Genomic DNA, 16,057 nt, shown 5'->3' on the forward strand with positions numbered 1-16,057 from the left:
AATCCTGGGGCAGCCACAGAGATCAGTGCCTAATCCATGGAACAAAGGTACTGTGACAAAAGGATCTTCTGTATGTGAGAAATGAGCAGAGAGGATGTCAGAGAGAAATAGAGTAATCAAGACAGAAGGGGAATGAATTGCTGAGGTCCAGTAAGTTAGAGGAGAGAGCCAGTACATCAAACATCTAGCCAAGAGAAAAGGAAGGTCCAGTAGCTGGCTCTCAAACAGGACATGCAAGTCTACCATCTACCAGTTGAGGTGAAAGGTGTGACTTGGCATAAGGAGTGTATTTTGAAAAGATCAGGAGAAAACTTTTTCTAATCATCTAAAAAGGAGCAGCATCAAAAAAACAGCTTCATTTTCTCCTCCAGAGGTAATTTTTTTTTGTTGTTGTTGTTTTTTACAAAAAATCTAGACTACCAAACACCATTTCCACCTCCCACAGTCAATGACCAAGATGCAAGATCCTCCAACATAGGTAACAAGTTTATCAAAATTACAAGTAGTATCATGGCATGTACAATGTAATACAACTAACTGTAAGCCATGATGACATTTTTCTGGACTTTTAAATCAATGGGTAAAACAGGAAGGCAGGGGTCATAGCCAATCAAACCAAACCAAACCCAAAAAATGACTGCAATTCATAGAACTCACAAAGTTGAGCCAATTTGTCACCAACTCATTTGGTTGTACAGTGTCCCCCCCATTTGCTACCCTTCATCTGCTTGTGTCTTTACACTGTAAGGCCCTCAAGGCAGGGATTGTCTTTTCTAGAACACACCAAACACAATGGGGCCCCTGATCCTAACTGGAACCGTGGGGTGCTAACACAACATCAGTGTTTACTACTATCACAGTGATGTGGTCTGGAGAAATGAGAACAGGGCTGAGATTCAGGCAGTCCTGAGTTGTACTACTGGTTCTGCCACTTAAACACTGTATGGCCTTGGCAAGTCACTTCACCTCTCTGTTTCAGTTTCCCTATCTGTAAAATAGGGGCAATCCTAGTAACCTACCCACCTCACAGGGCTGCTGGAAGGATTAGTTGGTTAATGTCTGTACAGTGCTTGATCATAAAAAACACAGTGTATTATTATTTAAATTTCTCCCCTTGGATCCATGAGTCCTTCTCTTCTTATGTGTGTGGCTCCCTCACTGACATCAATAGGGGTAAAGCATTGTGGAAGAGAGGGTCGCTTTTTGCCTTACATTTTCAAGAAACAAAAAGGCTACACAGCTGATGCCCTCTGAGAACCTGAAGTGCCACTAGCCTGTTCTATAACCATCTGCTGGACTGCTTGATATACAAGCATTAAATGCCGCAGGGGCTAATCTGGCCATTTGGGTACTACAGTAATGAACATCCACTTCACTGTCCATGCAGTCCTTTTTCATTCTTAGTCATTAACCTGTTAAATAGTAGCATTATCACATTCAGCAAATGATTCTCAGAACGGATGCATGACCTGTGAAAGTTAGCTACCTGCTCCCAGAACAACAGCCTCATAGTATTAAGAACAGTCAATCATTGAGAAACGAACGATTAGAAGAACTGATGACTGCAAAATCCCCTGCTAATAAAGAAAATAACTTTAAAGAGGCACCGAGCTGTCCCTACTGTGTTACGTTAAAGAAGTTGTCCATAATGCATTTTAAATTATACTCAGCACATTCTCAAAGTCTTAAGAGGTTTTTTTCACATTGTCTTTTCCCTGATGTACTCATCTCAGAAATGTACTAAACTGACAGGCCTCCACAACAAAAGCTACCACATCTGAGAACCATCCAATCTGCCTTTAAAACAATCTCTTATGATAGGAGACAGAAATGTTTGTCAGGCAGGGCAGAAGTGGGTGGCAGAACCCAAGAAAACGTTTCTTAATGCTAAAGAGGCAAGGTGGGTGAGGTGATATCTTTCATCGGACCAACTTCTTACTGCTAAAGATTTTAAAGAAATCCATGAAAAGGCTGTGCAGAGACAGTGTGTATATTTCAATCATTTTCACACAGGTGAGCAAATACTGGGAATGTTTTGTGGTGGATATTTGCTGCAATTCAATAGTGGATTTCGATTTGTGTTCACACACCTTTTAGGTTTGCTTTCTGAGAGCCTTCAAGCATTGGCGTGTCACATGTATGAATACTTGCAAAAAGCAAATGTTAAGCTCAAATGCTCACAGAAAGAAAATTTCAGCTTGTATATTCAACTGCAGTGTTCTCAATTTGGAATTTGCACTGTGTCAGTTAGTCAGGGCTGGATCCGTAGGTCCTGATTCTTTCTTACACAAATGGGTTTAACACCACTGTAACTCCATTTAAATTAGTGGCATTATTCCTGAAATATCAGAGTGAGATCAGAATCAGACCTATACATATTTCATCCTATTTTTCCCTTCCCCCATTAGATTTCCTTATGCTACCATAAATATAATACATTCCTAGTAATGTTTAATAAAAGTACTTTGTCTTGCTATTGCACTTTCCTTCCAACATTTTCAAAAGTGGCTAAATATTCTGGGTGTCTCAACTTTTGAGTGCCCAACTTGAGAATTTAAAGGGGCCAGATTTTAAGAGCACGTGTATGCTGCACTTTCTGAAAATCCATCCCCTTTAAAATGTCTCAGGTAGGGTGCCAAAAATTGAGGCACACAAAACAAAATCACTTTTTGAACATGTAGGCCAGGGGTCGGCAACCTATGGCACGCGAGCCAATTTTTTATGGCACGCTGGAGCCTGCCGGGACTCCAGCATGCCACTAAAAATCCTGCCCAGCCCGGCATGCTCTCCTCTGCCCTCCACTTCCCCCGCGGGGGCAGGGAGCAGAAGCATAGCTGTGTGCACGGGGTGGGCAAATGGCCCCACTCTCCCGGCACGGCAAGCCACGGGGTCTGCGCTCCCGGGCCGGAACGCGGGGCCGAGCACAGCAAGCTGCCGGCCCCTCCCCTGCCTTCTGCCCTCCCCTGGAGACCTGCCACCGCATCCAGCACTTTGGGGGTCGGGGCTGCGCGCTCCCGAGGGCAGCGTTTGGAGGCAGACATGCTCCCCGCTCAACCAGAGGGGTGGGGCTGTGTGCTCCTGCGGAGCAGCGTATCTAGCTCTGAGTGGAGCCTCATGGTAAGGGGCCCAGGGCTGGGGGGGTTGGTAAGGGGTGGGGGCAGTTAGGGGACAGGGAGCAGGGTGGGTTGGATGGGGGGTTAGAGGTGGGGGGGGTTGGATGGGGCCTGAGAGTCCTGGGGTTTGTGAGGGGGCAGAGTGGGTTGAACTAAGGGGGTGAATAGGGGTCAGGGCAGTCAGGGGACCGGGAGCAAGGAGGGTACTGGGGGGGAGTTAGGGTGGAGGGGTCTCTGTAGGGGGTGGTCAGGGGACAAGGAGTGAGGGGGTTGTATGAGTTGCGAGTTCTGGGGGTCCTGTCAGGAGGCAGGGGTGTGGAAAGGGGTTGGAGCAGGCAGGGAGTGGGGGGCGCTGGATGGGTCAGGAGTTCTGGGGGTGCTGTCAGGAGTGGTTGGATAGGCATGGGAGTCCCAGGGGTCTGGCTGGGGACAGGGGTGTTGATAAGGGTTGGGGCAGTCTGGGGACAGGTAGGAGGTAGAGTCCAGTCTGAGGACAAGGAACAGGGAGGCTTAGAGAGGAGGTGGGGTCCCAGGAGGGGGTAGTCAGGGGACAAGGAGCAGTGGGGTTGAGAGTTATTAGGGGGGCAGTCACCCAGCACTCTCCCCTGAGCCCTGACCCCCTCCACACACACACACACACACCATGCCCTCTGCCCTGAGCCCCGCACCTTCCCAGGGCCCCTGCCTTGAGCCCTGTACCTCCCTCATACATACCCAGCCCTCTGCTTGACTCCTTTATCCCCCCCGCAACCCTAGCCCTGACTCTGGCACCCCCACCCATACCCAGCGCCCCCTCTGCCCTGATACCTACATTCCCTCACATACCCAGCCCCCAGCCCTGACTTCAGCCCTCTGCCCCCAGCCCTCTGGGTCCTGGCCGCCAGCCCTGCACAGCCCACTGCTGGTCTAGGGTTCTGGCTGATGGACCCTTGCCAGCTGGAGTCCCGGCCGCAGGCCCCGCTCAACCCGCTGCCGGCCTAGGTGAACAGAACCCCAGACCAGCAGCGGGCTGAGCAGGCCGGCAGCGTAAGATCAACATTTTAATTTCATTTTAAATGAAGCTTCTTAAACATTTTGAAAACCCTGTTTATTTTACAATACAACACTAGTTTAGTTATATAATATATAGACTTATAGAGAGAGACCTTTAAAAAACTTTAAAATGTATTACCGGCACGTGAAACCTTAAATTAGAATGAATAAATGAAGACTTGGCACACCACTTCTGAAAGGTCGCCGACCTCTGATGTAGGCCATTATTCTCATTTTTACAGATGAGGGAAATGAGGCTCAGAGAGTCAAAGTAACTTGTCCAAGGTCACACACAATTAGCATGTGACAGACCCAGATCTGAATTTAGATTTCCTGATTGCCAGTCTTATGCTTTAATTACTAGACTAGGGTTCCTATAACAAATAGTTGGCACACATGGGCCCAAATTTATTTTAACAGCAATTTTGTTGCTTGCATTTCCTTCAAGAACAAACTATTGCAAATAGAGATGTTCGTGTCTAATAAATAAGAATAAAATTTCGCTGTTCACATGATTTGTAATATATTGGATAGTCCAAGAACCAAACTCTGAGCTTTGAGAGATGTAGGTTATATTTCTGAAGCACTCTCACCAGCTGATCAATAGCAATTCCCTGCTCTCTGAAGAAAGGAACTTCTCCTATTTGCCTTTGAAGTAATAGGCAAAATTCCTACCGATAGGAATGAAAGCAGGATTGGACCTAAAATATTAATACTGACAAAAAACAAGGCAAAGCAGAATACAAATTAATCCTGTAGATGCAACTAAAACATTTTTTCAGGAATCAGTTTGCAGTAGCTTTCCTTTAAAAAAGGTTAAGTATATGAACAATATTTGCATATGATGTATCTTAACCCTTGAGTCTGTTGGGATACACATGGTATATAGCAAGTAAAAAGGCACGCATTTGTTTAATTTACAGTAGAAATCCATAATGTTCATTTGTTTTTGTTTTAAAACATCCATCTATGAATAGTCATTCCCTTTTTGACAGATCAGTTCTGTTGTTCAAATAGATTTCTACTGTAGGTCAAGCAAACTCATAAGCAGAGCGATAAATTGGCATGTGTACTGGTGTCATTATAAACTGTGATTTCCTTGGGGAAAAAAATTAAAACAAGCAATTCACCTATTCTACAAATGATTGATTTATTTGTATGAGAAGAAATGAAATGACCTGTTTGGGTTCACTCATATCACAACCCAGAGAAACGTTCCCCAGAATTTCTTCTAATTTAAAAGTATTTCAGATCCACAAACATTATAAAGAATGGCAGCAGCTGAAGCTATATAGTACTGAGAGCCTTTAGAATACACCCCGTTCTGATATCTATGCGCCTGATCCAAAGCCCACTGAAGCCCACGGGTGTGTTTCTGTTGACTTCTGTGGGCTTTGGGTCAGACTCTGCAAGAACTGAAGATGCACACCATCCCTCACGAAACACTCCACACTTTGCAGAATCAGGCTATTATGGTATTAGATTAAAGCAATCAGCATAGAATTACAAATATGCCCTAGCAAATGCTCTGTAGCATACTGGTAAAATATATACAGTGCTTCTGTAGTGTTTTTAGCGGTAATATGCACCTCCCTGTTAATTGGTAGGTTTTGGAGCAAGAAATGGCAAATCGTGCATTAATGTCAAAAATCACATATGTGAAACATCCTTCCGTAATCATGGGCTAGCAAACACATTTTTGTTATTAGCAATTACACAGAACTATGATAATTATAATATTGCCTCTACTAGTATATTTAGGGCACCATAATTTTGCCATATTAAAAACAGAAGGAAAACTATAATTATAAAAAAATACATATAAAATATCAGTTCCCTTGCTTCCTGTTAGAAATGTATTCAATGATACATTTTTTCTATTTTAGCCCTCCGACAGCTGAGTCACGCTGCTGGTAGAATGAGAAATGGTGGGAGTTAAAGGGTTAAATTTTTTTTTTTTTTTTAAGATCTGGTAATATGGCAGTGATATGGATTGTCATTTAGAAGATATTTGTCAAATCGCCTTGATAATGAAAAATGGCAAAACTGAAGAATTAGACAGGACTAAAACTGACATGGAAAGTCAACATAAGGAATCAAAATGCATTATCCTTTCTAGAGGAACAGATTTACTTGTGTATGCATGTATTTATAGAGTCCTAGGGTCAGATTCTTGTCTCTGATTTGACCTTCTGAACACTTGGGTAAATCCACCGGCATCAGCTGAAACTCAGATGGATTCACATCAGTAACTGAGAACTGAATCTGGCTCATCGCTGTTAACCTCATTAAAAACGCTCAGCTGATATCATGTACCACAAGCCTGCAGCAGAACCCCAAACTGAATTATAATCTTATTAATCAGTACAGGTGTGTATATTTCTTCACTGTCATTTTCTTCCTACCATCATCATCACCACCACCATTTATAAGAAATATAAACTTTTCCAAATCTTTCTGTTAAAGAATAATATTTGAAACTTCAACTTCACAAAAATGTTAATGCAAAAAGAATAGGATTTTAGGACCAGATTTGTAAAGGTATTTAGGGGCCCAACTCCCAAGGAAACACCTTGAAAAGTCTGGGCCTCCGAGCCTATGACTAAACTACCAATTCATTTAAAACTCAAGAGCAGCTGTTGACTGAAAAAGAATGTTGTGGCCAGACTGTCGATCAATTTGAGCTCTGTTAAGTTACACTAGCTGAGGATCTGGCCCCGTAACTAACCATCGCTTGAAGCAATAATAAAAGAATAAATGAAAACCTAAGCGTTCCGCAAGTACGTGGCCAGAATAGTCAGTTTGGTCAATGCCAAATGAGCATTCAGTTTCCAAAGGAACAGTGAAACATTGATGATTAATTATAGGTAATAATTGGAGATATCCCAACCTTTTAGAACTGGAAGGGACCTTGAAATGTCATTGAGTCCAGCCCCTTGCCTTCACTAGCAGGACCAATTTTTGCCCCAGATCCCTAAGTGGCCCCCCTCAAGGACTGAACTCACAACCCTAGGTTTAACAGGCCACTGCTCAAACCATTGAGTTATCCCTCCCCCTTAATTACTTCATACCTCTTTTTTTCATTTGGATTAGAATCCGACCTCCTTTCTTGCAGAAGATGAGATACCATATCTATTATTAGCATTGAAGAAAAGCTATAAAACTTTAATAAATGCTATTCTTTTTAGGACTACAGCATAACAATACATTTCAAATGAGGAATACACAGATCATTCTGTTGGCCCTTTTAAAATTTAAATTGCTAAAATGTGCAACAAAGCCCTGTTGTAAAGATGAATGGTGTGCACAGTTTCGATTCAGATAATGTATTCAATCAGTAAATGTTGCACTGGGGAATGGTATCTTTTCGTTACCTGTCCATCCCCTGCTCTCATCATTAAGAAGTTAAAATATTGATGGCCTTATCATTTAGGACCTCATCCAAAGTCTACTGAAGTCAGTGGGAGGTGCCCTTGGATCAGGCCCCTAGTACACTGCAAAAGCATTTCTCTCTTTAGACCATCGACTTAACACTCTGTGACATTTGACCTCATAGTTGACATTTCATCATAACGCTCGCTGATTCCTATTTGATTATGGTTGCAGACAGCCATGCTCATGACTGAAAAGGTGATTAGGAAATTAATATAATTACATTCTTCAGGCCAAAATGGAGTTCCATTCCAAAATGCTAAAGGAAAGTGGCAAAAGACAAAGGAAAACCTAAAAAACAGACATTTAAAAATGCTTTAGGATAAGAAAGGAGACAAAAATAGCACTGATAATGCAAGGGGCCCTGCCATTTTAGCTATGGAGAATGACTATAATCATCCAGGATCAGGAGAGGACCAGTAACTTCCAGTCCTATAAATCTGCCTTCAGCTATGGAGGAAAATGTTAGAAACAATGAGACAGGACAGGGCAAGGTATGGAAAGTTGTGGTCCAATTAAGTATAGACTTCACAAAAAGAAGAACATGAGTAAATACTTTGGAATGATGGAACAAGCAGGAGTTGACGGGATAACGCTATGAATATAACGTATGTGGACTTCAGGAAAACTCTTACTGCAGTGCACTGCAGCAGCCTCATCTGCAAGGCCAATAAGTAAGAAACAGAAGGTTATCAAACTTGGGGGTGCTTTGGGGTGATAGTTAGGGATGAAAGGCTGGTGGCTAGATGGGCGAGTGCTTTGCTGAGCTACATTTTTGACAATTTATGGCCAGGAAAGCTCACATCTGACTTTGCTCAAGAGTAGGTCTGCCAGCTCTAGTGTCCCCAGCGGGGTTTGCATTTCAGCCGTGGGTGAAGCAATGAGTCTTGTACATAAAGTTCTATTCTTAGCGTAGATCCAGAGTCACTCTACTGACAACTGTGGAGTTACACCAATGAGAAACTGGAGGGACTGAGTGGGAGGTGTCTAGTCCACTGTCTTTAGAGCAACTCATAAATCTTTAAGATGAAACATGTTTTATGAAAGTAATATTGGTATCATCACTTGTGTTACACTGCTGGTAAGGTGTTCCTTTAAAAAAGTTTTTGTTTAAGATAAAATAGAGACAGACACTAAAAGAATGTTGGTGATCTCTCTAGCGAACGAAGCATCTAGTCGTACACTCCTGTGTGGCCAACAATTCACTGATCTGAATGGGAATTGTGCCCGGGCAAATACTGCAGCATCAGGCCCAAAGGGAATCAGTTACAAAATACAGAAATAAGGCCCCAGCACAGCAAAGCACTTAAGCACAGGCTTAATTTTAGCATACTCTTAGTTCACAGAATTTAAAGACGTGCTTGACGTTAATAATGTGCTTAAGTGTTTTGCTAAATCCGGGATTAAATGATCAAGGCGCAACTATTTCAAATAATATTACAGGGAAGTAAGGGAGAAATTCAACAGACAATATTTAGTGGGGTACCACTGCTAAATAAGAGATGTGGCTAAACTAATTAGCTGCACAGCTTCTTCTTTCTCTGAAATATCTTATGCTCCTGGGCTCAACTGGAAGAGAAACGACTAACAAATTGCAAAAAAAAATTCCCAGTTCAAATTTGGTTGTATAAGAATCTGACCCTGCTCCCACTGAAATGAATGGCAAACTTCCCATGGACCTCCATGGCGCAAGATCCGACCCTAAATGATGTTTTAATTAAAAAGGAGCCATAGTCCTAGTTACTACGCATTGGCTGCACCTTATCAGTACAAATAAAAGTCTATTAAAAATTGTCATTAAAGGCTGGTCCATGCACAGCTTTTGTGTCACTTTACCTATATTGGTGAAGAAACACTTAAAGAGGTACAACCCCTTAGTGTGGATGCACTTATACTAGTATAAAGGTGCTTATATTGATATACAGTTAAAGCAGCACAAAAGCTGCATGCAGACCAGGCTTAATTTGCCTTAACAATACAGTGTTACAGCTGGATCCAAAGCTAATTTAAGTTAGTGGAAGACTTTCCATTGACTTCGGAAAGCTTTGGATCAAGTCCTTACTGCTTAAACCTACAGCTGCATGTTTATGCTCAGTTTTAGGGAAGTCGCTCTGAAAAAAAAATCAGTTCTTTTTCTCATTAAAGAGAAAGTCCTCAGGGTGATATTTTCAAGAGGACTCAGCATCAGACTAGCTCTGCCCCCACTGAAATGAATGGTAAAACTCCCAAGGAGTTCAGTGGCAACCACCCTAGGCTAATACTAAGCACTTTTGAAAAACCCACCCTTCTATTCGCTCCAGTTGACACAGTAAGTTAAATAATATTGATCTGATTTCTTCGAGGTGCTAGGCCCCTACAGTTCTCATTGAGTTCGAAGGGAGCTGCAAACAGAGTTCAGCACCTTTGAAAAATCTGGCCATTTTTTTTCTTTTTTTTTTTCTCTCTTTTTTTTTTTTTTGGATGTGTGTCCGTCATCCCTTTACAAACTGAGTCTCCTGAGTCATCTCAGTCATTGAACACGCAGAGACTGTCCTCCTGACTGACCTCTGTCTGCACTATGCAGAGGTACCAACAAATTTCTTTTTAAAAAATGCTTCATTCTAGTTTTCACAGCCTGCATCTCTTGGCAATGGAATGGGACATTGTGGAACTCTATTTTGGCAGCTGTGTGTTTTAAAGGTGGAATGCAAGAGTCCCTTGAAACTCCAGAAACAATGCTCCCTTGTCTCTGAATAAATAATAAGACCATCTGTCTGCATAGTTACTCTCATATTCCCCCCCCCCCCCATTTGCTTTAGATTTGCATTGATGCTGGTGTTTTGTGTTCTGAAGAAGTTCCTTCCCCTAATGTTACAAAGAGGTCGCCAAATATTTGGGACCTGGCAGGTAGGGGGCAAGATTTCCCCCTCCCCGCGCACACTTCTACTGCAGCATCTTCTTCCTTCTCAGCTAATGCAATTGAACTTAGGAGTCTGGGGTTTCTTTCAAGACACACAGTGCTCCTGAAAGATTTCCCAGCCATGTTTTTCTAGCATCTAGCAAAGTATTTTCAAATACGATTCGGGCACAAAAAGACAGTAAAAGCAGCTGGTGGGACACTGCGAAAGGGTGTCAGAACCAGTTTGTGGACTTCAAAAATAACTCAGCCCAGGACCAGATTCCTGACCCTCTTCAGAGAGGCAACACTTTCGTTTCTCCCTTCCCCTTTTTCTCTCTCTCCTAACTCCTTTTGCCTTTCCTGTTTTTCTTTTGCTCGTTTTCACTCCGTTTCTCTCCCTGGATCGGTGTGTTCCCTGCTAAGCACACTGCGGTCTGTCCTCCCCTCCCTGGCAGTCACACATATCCCATTGGCTCCTGAACAGACTTGCTGGACTCCCAGCTCTTGCCAGGAAGGGGCTTCAGTCATGTCATTCTACCCTGCCAACCACAGCTCCCGGCCAGAGTCACAGTGCCAGTGAAAGATGAAACTGCCCTCACGTCAGCACTGAAGTTTGAGCCACATTTTCTGCCTCTGGCACTGGCCAGCAGGGAAAAATTACAGTGCTTAATTTGTAACGAAAGAGGTGCCCAGGCTCAATTAGGTTCAGGGGCTCAAGCAATTTTTTTACTTTTATAACTGAGCTGGCAAGCCCAGCGATGGAGGGGCTATGAACTGCCACCCAGAGGCGCTAGGAGGTGGGGGGGAGCTATGAACTGCCAAGCCAAGAGGTGCCAGGGCTCAGTCCTGCTAGCACAAATTAAACCCTGGAAAATTACCTTCCCTGCAAGGCACTAGCAAGCAGAGCTCTCCCCCCACCCCTTTGGTAGGTACATTTCCAAGCCCTGCCTGCTCTGCGTAAAACTAGGCTGGAGCATGTCCAGCCTGGAGGGGACAGCAAACCCATCCTGTCAATGCCAGTGTCACCCACTCAGTGCAGGCAGCAGACAGAACCCAGCCAGGATATGGGCAATTTCCTGCCAGATCCTGCATTTGTCCAAAGGCAGGAGCAAGCCCAGGGTAAGAGGGGCAGGGGGCTCTCCCTGCCTCCTAGCAGCGCTCTTTGATCTCCCACATCTCCAGTGTAGCTGCCCAGTGCTGGGTTTACAATAGCAACAGTGATGCCATGGAGTCGGGCCCATGCTCAGAAGGGGCCCTGGCCTTCTCTGCTTCCACTACACCCCAAGACCCCGCCAGACCGCTGGGTCCCCCTCCAATTGCTCCTCTTGGCCTGCTCACTGGCCAATGGCTCCGCTTCACCCCCTGACCCCACCTGCCAGCTTCTCTCTGCCTCCTGGCCGGACCCCAGTGCCCCTCCAGCTCCAGGCAGTCTTCACTTTCCACCACCTGGGGAGCCCCACCTGTCTCCCTGGAGCTGAGATGCCTGGAACTGGTGCAGAAGTCTAGGCAGTCTCAACCAATTGGGGGAGGGCAGTGTGGGGGGCTTGGCTGGACCCCTCCAGGCAACTGGGTTCTGAAAAAGCCCAGCTGAGGCAGCCCTGGCCTGGCTGATCACACCAGTCCTGAGGGGCCAGAGCGATTCCCCGCCCTTGGTCCAGCCCTAGTTGTGCTGCTGGCCAGGAGACAGGGCATACAGAGTGGGTCTCTGTGTGCTGGGCTGTGAGGGGATGGGAAAGATCTCTGTTAGTGGGGGCTGTGTGTGGGTGTTGGGCAGCTGTGGTGATGGGCAGGGCACTGTGCATTTGTGGCACGGTCAGGGGGGGCGCTGGGCATAGTGAGTCTGTAGGGGCTCTGGTCCTAGGGAATCGGGGGGCGGGGGTGTTCCGGTACTGGGCAGCATTGGCCTGCCCCAGAGGAGAAGGGACATGCTGGCAGCACAGGGTCGGGCAGGCCATTGTGCATCTGGCAACTGCTGGTTTGTAAATAGTGCCCTTGCACTGGGCTGGGACGAGCAGGGCCACCCCTGTCATGCCATGCTCCCAGCCAGCCCCTCACTCCGGGGACCAACCCCCCATGCCATGCTCCATTGCCCCCAGGGGGCTCACAAATGTTTGGTGCCAGGCCCACAAAAGGTTAATACGGCCCTGAGCCTGCCTGGCAGATGCAACTGACCCTAAAGGGGTTGGTCAGGCTGATGCAGAGTGAACGTGGGATGGGGGGGTGGGTGCTGAGAGCCCTTGAACCAAACTGCAAACCCTGTTTATGCTGGAAACCCCTTCAAGCCAGGGGGTGCAGCAGCCCCCCTAGTTCTAGTACCTGTGCATGGGCTGGTGGCGTTCCCCTGTGTCACGGAGTCCCCAGGCGATGCTCTGGAACTGCTCCCCACAAAGCCAGTCAGGACTTTGGGGAGCCTCCTCTCCCTTGGAGCAGACTTGTTCAGGGCAAGAAGCTCACACGTCTTCACCTCCTGGGTCTCTCCTTGGAGCATCAGCATCCTCTGCCCCTCCGTGGGCTTCCACAGCGACCCACCCAGGCGGGTCCTGGGAAGCCACAGGGTTCTGCACCCCCACTTTGCAGTCAGACGTGACTCTCAGCCAGCAAAACAGAGGTTTATCGATGACAGAGACAGGGTCTAAAACAGAGCTTGTAGATACAGCGAACCAGACCCTCTGGCCGGGTCCATTCTGGGGGCAGTGAGCCAGACCCTAGGTCTGCACTTCACTCCTTATCCCCAGGTAGCTCCAGACTAACCAACCCCCCAGCCCTCCTCTCTGCTCAGCTCCTTTCCAGGCCAGGAGGTCACCTGATCCTCTTGTCTCCAACACCTGCAGTCGGCACCTTTGCAGAGGAGGGGCCCAGGCCATCAGTTGCTAGGAGACAGAGTGCCAGGCATTAGGTGCACTGGCCCTTTGCTCTGCCAGATTAAGAACTGCCTAGGGGACACTGAGGCACCAACACAGTGTTCAGAGCAAACATTAGGAACAGTCCCAGTTCGTCACACCCTGCCCCCCCCAGACAGTCTCTGGTGCTCCTCCAACCCCCCCCCAGGAGATTGCCTCCACCTCTGCAGGAGTCAAGCACAGTGACGTGCATCAACTCGCCGGGTTTCCGAGCTGCCCAGGAGAGACGCTCCCGCGGAGCGTGCCCTTAAAACCGTGACGCCCCGCCCGCTGCTCGGGCGCACTGCAGAGCCCGCCACGAGCCGAGCCGGCCGCGGCTGCGCTCCTGCCCGGGAAGCGGCCCGGAACTGGGGCAGCCGCGCGCCAGCAGCGCTCGTCTGACGCAGCCACGCGAGAGAGCGGGCGGACGTGCCGCGGGAGAGCAGCCCTATGAAGCCGAAACCGGCGCTGCACGCCCGGTCCCTTCTCCTAGCCTGCGGGACGCCCCTTTGACCCCCCCGCAAAGTTACCCACTCCCCTTGCAACGGGCTCTGGGGCTCTGCCCCCAGGAAATGGCAGGGCTTGGGCTGCAGCCCGGGCAGTCCAGCAGATAGGTTACATAAGCAGGCACTCTCTGCTTGCTAGAGTCCATGCCCAGCAGGGGCACAGTGCATCTCGGGGCCCACAGGCTGCAGGCTTGGATTCCCCCTTCCCCCTCCTTGGGGGGGAAGGTTTAATTCATATTTCAAAGGGCGCCCTCGCCTGGGTTGTGTTTCGAACAAGACAAGGGCTCTACCCCAGCACGACTCTGGCTCAGGACACACAGGGGGCCCAGGACACATCCGCGAACCACAACTACTGCCCAGTCCCTGGTTCCAGCCCCGGATTAGCAATTAACGCCAGTTCGGTGCGAGAGTGCACCAAGGACAAGCGAGCAGTCCGGGGTCACACGCGTGGGCGCGCACACTCGTGTTATGGGGCCCCCGAGCACGGCTCGGCGTGCATGCCCCTGTGTGGGGAGGAAGGCAGGTACTGCTGGATTCAGAAAGGGGGCGTGGGGTGGCGAAGGGGGTGGTGGAAGGGAACTGGCGAGCAATTCGATTTGGGCTAAACGGCTCAGTTGCCGGGCTGCCGGCGGCAGAGGAAAGTATAAATAAGACCCGGAGGGGCGCATCCCCCGCCCCCACCCCAAGCCTGCTGCTGTAGAGGTGAGTGTGGAAGGGCGAGTGAGGCAGGGGGGCGCCCCCAGCACTTTGCAGCGCATGTCACAAGGACGCTGCCCCCTTTGCACCCCCCGGCTCTGCACCGGTGGTCCCCGCCAGCGTCGCTGTCCCAGGTGCTGAGCTGCACAGACCGGACTCTGCCGCTCTCCGAGGTGCTGAACCGGGCTCTGCCTCCGCGGGCGAGCGCCGCTGTCCAAGCTGCTCACCCAGCCGCCGCTGCAATGGGCACAGGGCGGCTGACCGGGGATGGAGGCTGCTGACCCCAGGGAAACAGATGCAACCTCCTCCTTATTCCCCAAAAGGGAAGAGGGAGGCTAATGCAACCTTTCTCTGTTCTCCTGTGCCCACAGTGCAGAAGAGCCAGCTCCATAGCCCCTTGGGTGGAAAGGCGCCACGATCAATCCCAGGAAAACAGGGCTTTATAAATAGCTTCGCCCCCTTCCGCGGGCAGAAATAACCTGACGTGGAGGTTACCGCTCTCCTCCCAGCCTGCAGCAGCCTTGCCTGCCCGTGCCCGGGGCTCTAGGCAGAAGACAAAGGGCTCTGTCCGGGCGCGCACCCTTACCTTGGCTTCTGCGAAGTCCGGTGCAGGCAGCCCGGCGGCAGGTTCTCAGCCCCTGGGCTGCGGCTCCTGCTGCGGCTGGGAGGGAAGGACACTCGCTCCTGACCTCCCCAAGCCTCCTTCTTCAATGGAACCGGAGCTGTGCCCTCATCAAAGATGGCCGTCCCTGCCCACGTCAGCAGCTTTTAATAGACATCTATCAGGGGGTGGGGGGAGGAGAGGAAGCGGGGGGAGGAGGAGTGAGAGTGGTCTGTGGGAGCCTGAGTCGTCAGAGGCTGCTGCTTGCACTGCAATCCTTTGCATTTCCCTTCCAGTTAATAACAGAGAAAACTGGCCCCAGAATTAGCTCCGCAACCGTGTGATGGGCTGTGATCATCCATGTGCAGCATGCAGCCGCTGGTGTTCTGGGGTGTGTGTGTTCGTGTGTGCGGGGGAAAGGGGGGATTGCTGAGCGAAGGTTTGCTTAATCATTTTTTTGGAGGAGGAGGGCAGAGAGAGAATGCAGTAGTGATTTGTTTTCGCCAAAGGGGTGGTCCGAAGAGGGTATCCCTGTGAAGTCTCTGGTACTCCATATATGGCCAATCTACGTGGGCTGCTATTTTTGTATGTGATTTCTTCTTCTTCTTTTTTCAGAGCATCATGTCAGGGGGGTCTCTGTGTATTAATCTGATCATTTACCCCCTCAAAGAAAAACCAACCAAATAACTAGATTTAAAGACACACGACATAGTTGATCATTTGGGGGAAAGCATCATCAGTTAAAACAAACCCACACCCAGCAGGGATAAAAATGGTTAATCCCTTCCAAGAGAAACAAGGTATTTTTTATTATTAATTAATGGAACGATCATTTCAGAGCACATCCTATTTGGAACAACTGTCTTATTTAATTTGAATTTTAAAAGTGGAAAACAAAATGCAGAGAAGAGTCCTTTGGT

The 16,057-nt window shown here is 48.0% G+C and overlaps 1 protein-coding gene across 2 annotated transcripts in view; it reads right to left on the bottom strand.

Moving 5' to 3' along the window:
• The window catches only part of SNAP25 (synaptosome associated protein 25), a 97,638-nt gene extending 82,231 nt beyond the window's left edge, over positions 1-15,407 (bottom strand). The window contains exon 1 of one of the 2 annotated variants that reach the window (XM_032800132.2): positions 15,123-15,407. The gene's annotated coding sequence lies outside the window, so the exon portion shown is untranslated. The remainder of the gene's footprint in view (positions 1-15,122) is intronic. The other variant, XM_032800131.2, reaches the window with a different exon arrangement.
• Between the last annotated feature and the right edge of the window lie 650 nt (positions 15,408-16,057).

Source organism: Chelonoidis abingdonii, chromosome 3 (genome assembly GCF_003597395.2).
Source record: "Chelonoidis abingdonii isolate Lonesome George chromosome 3, CheloAbing_2.0, whole genome shotgun sequence".
Classification (NCBI taxonomy): Eukaryota; Metazoa; Chordata; order Testudines; family Testudinidae; genus Chelonoidis; species Chelonoidis abingdonii.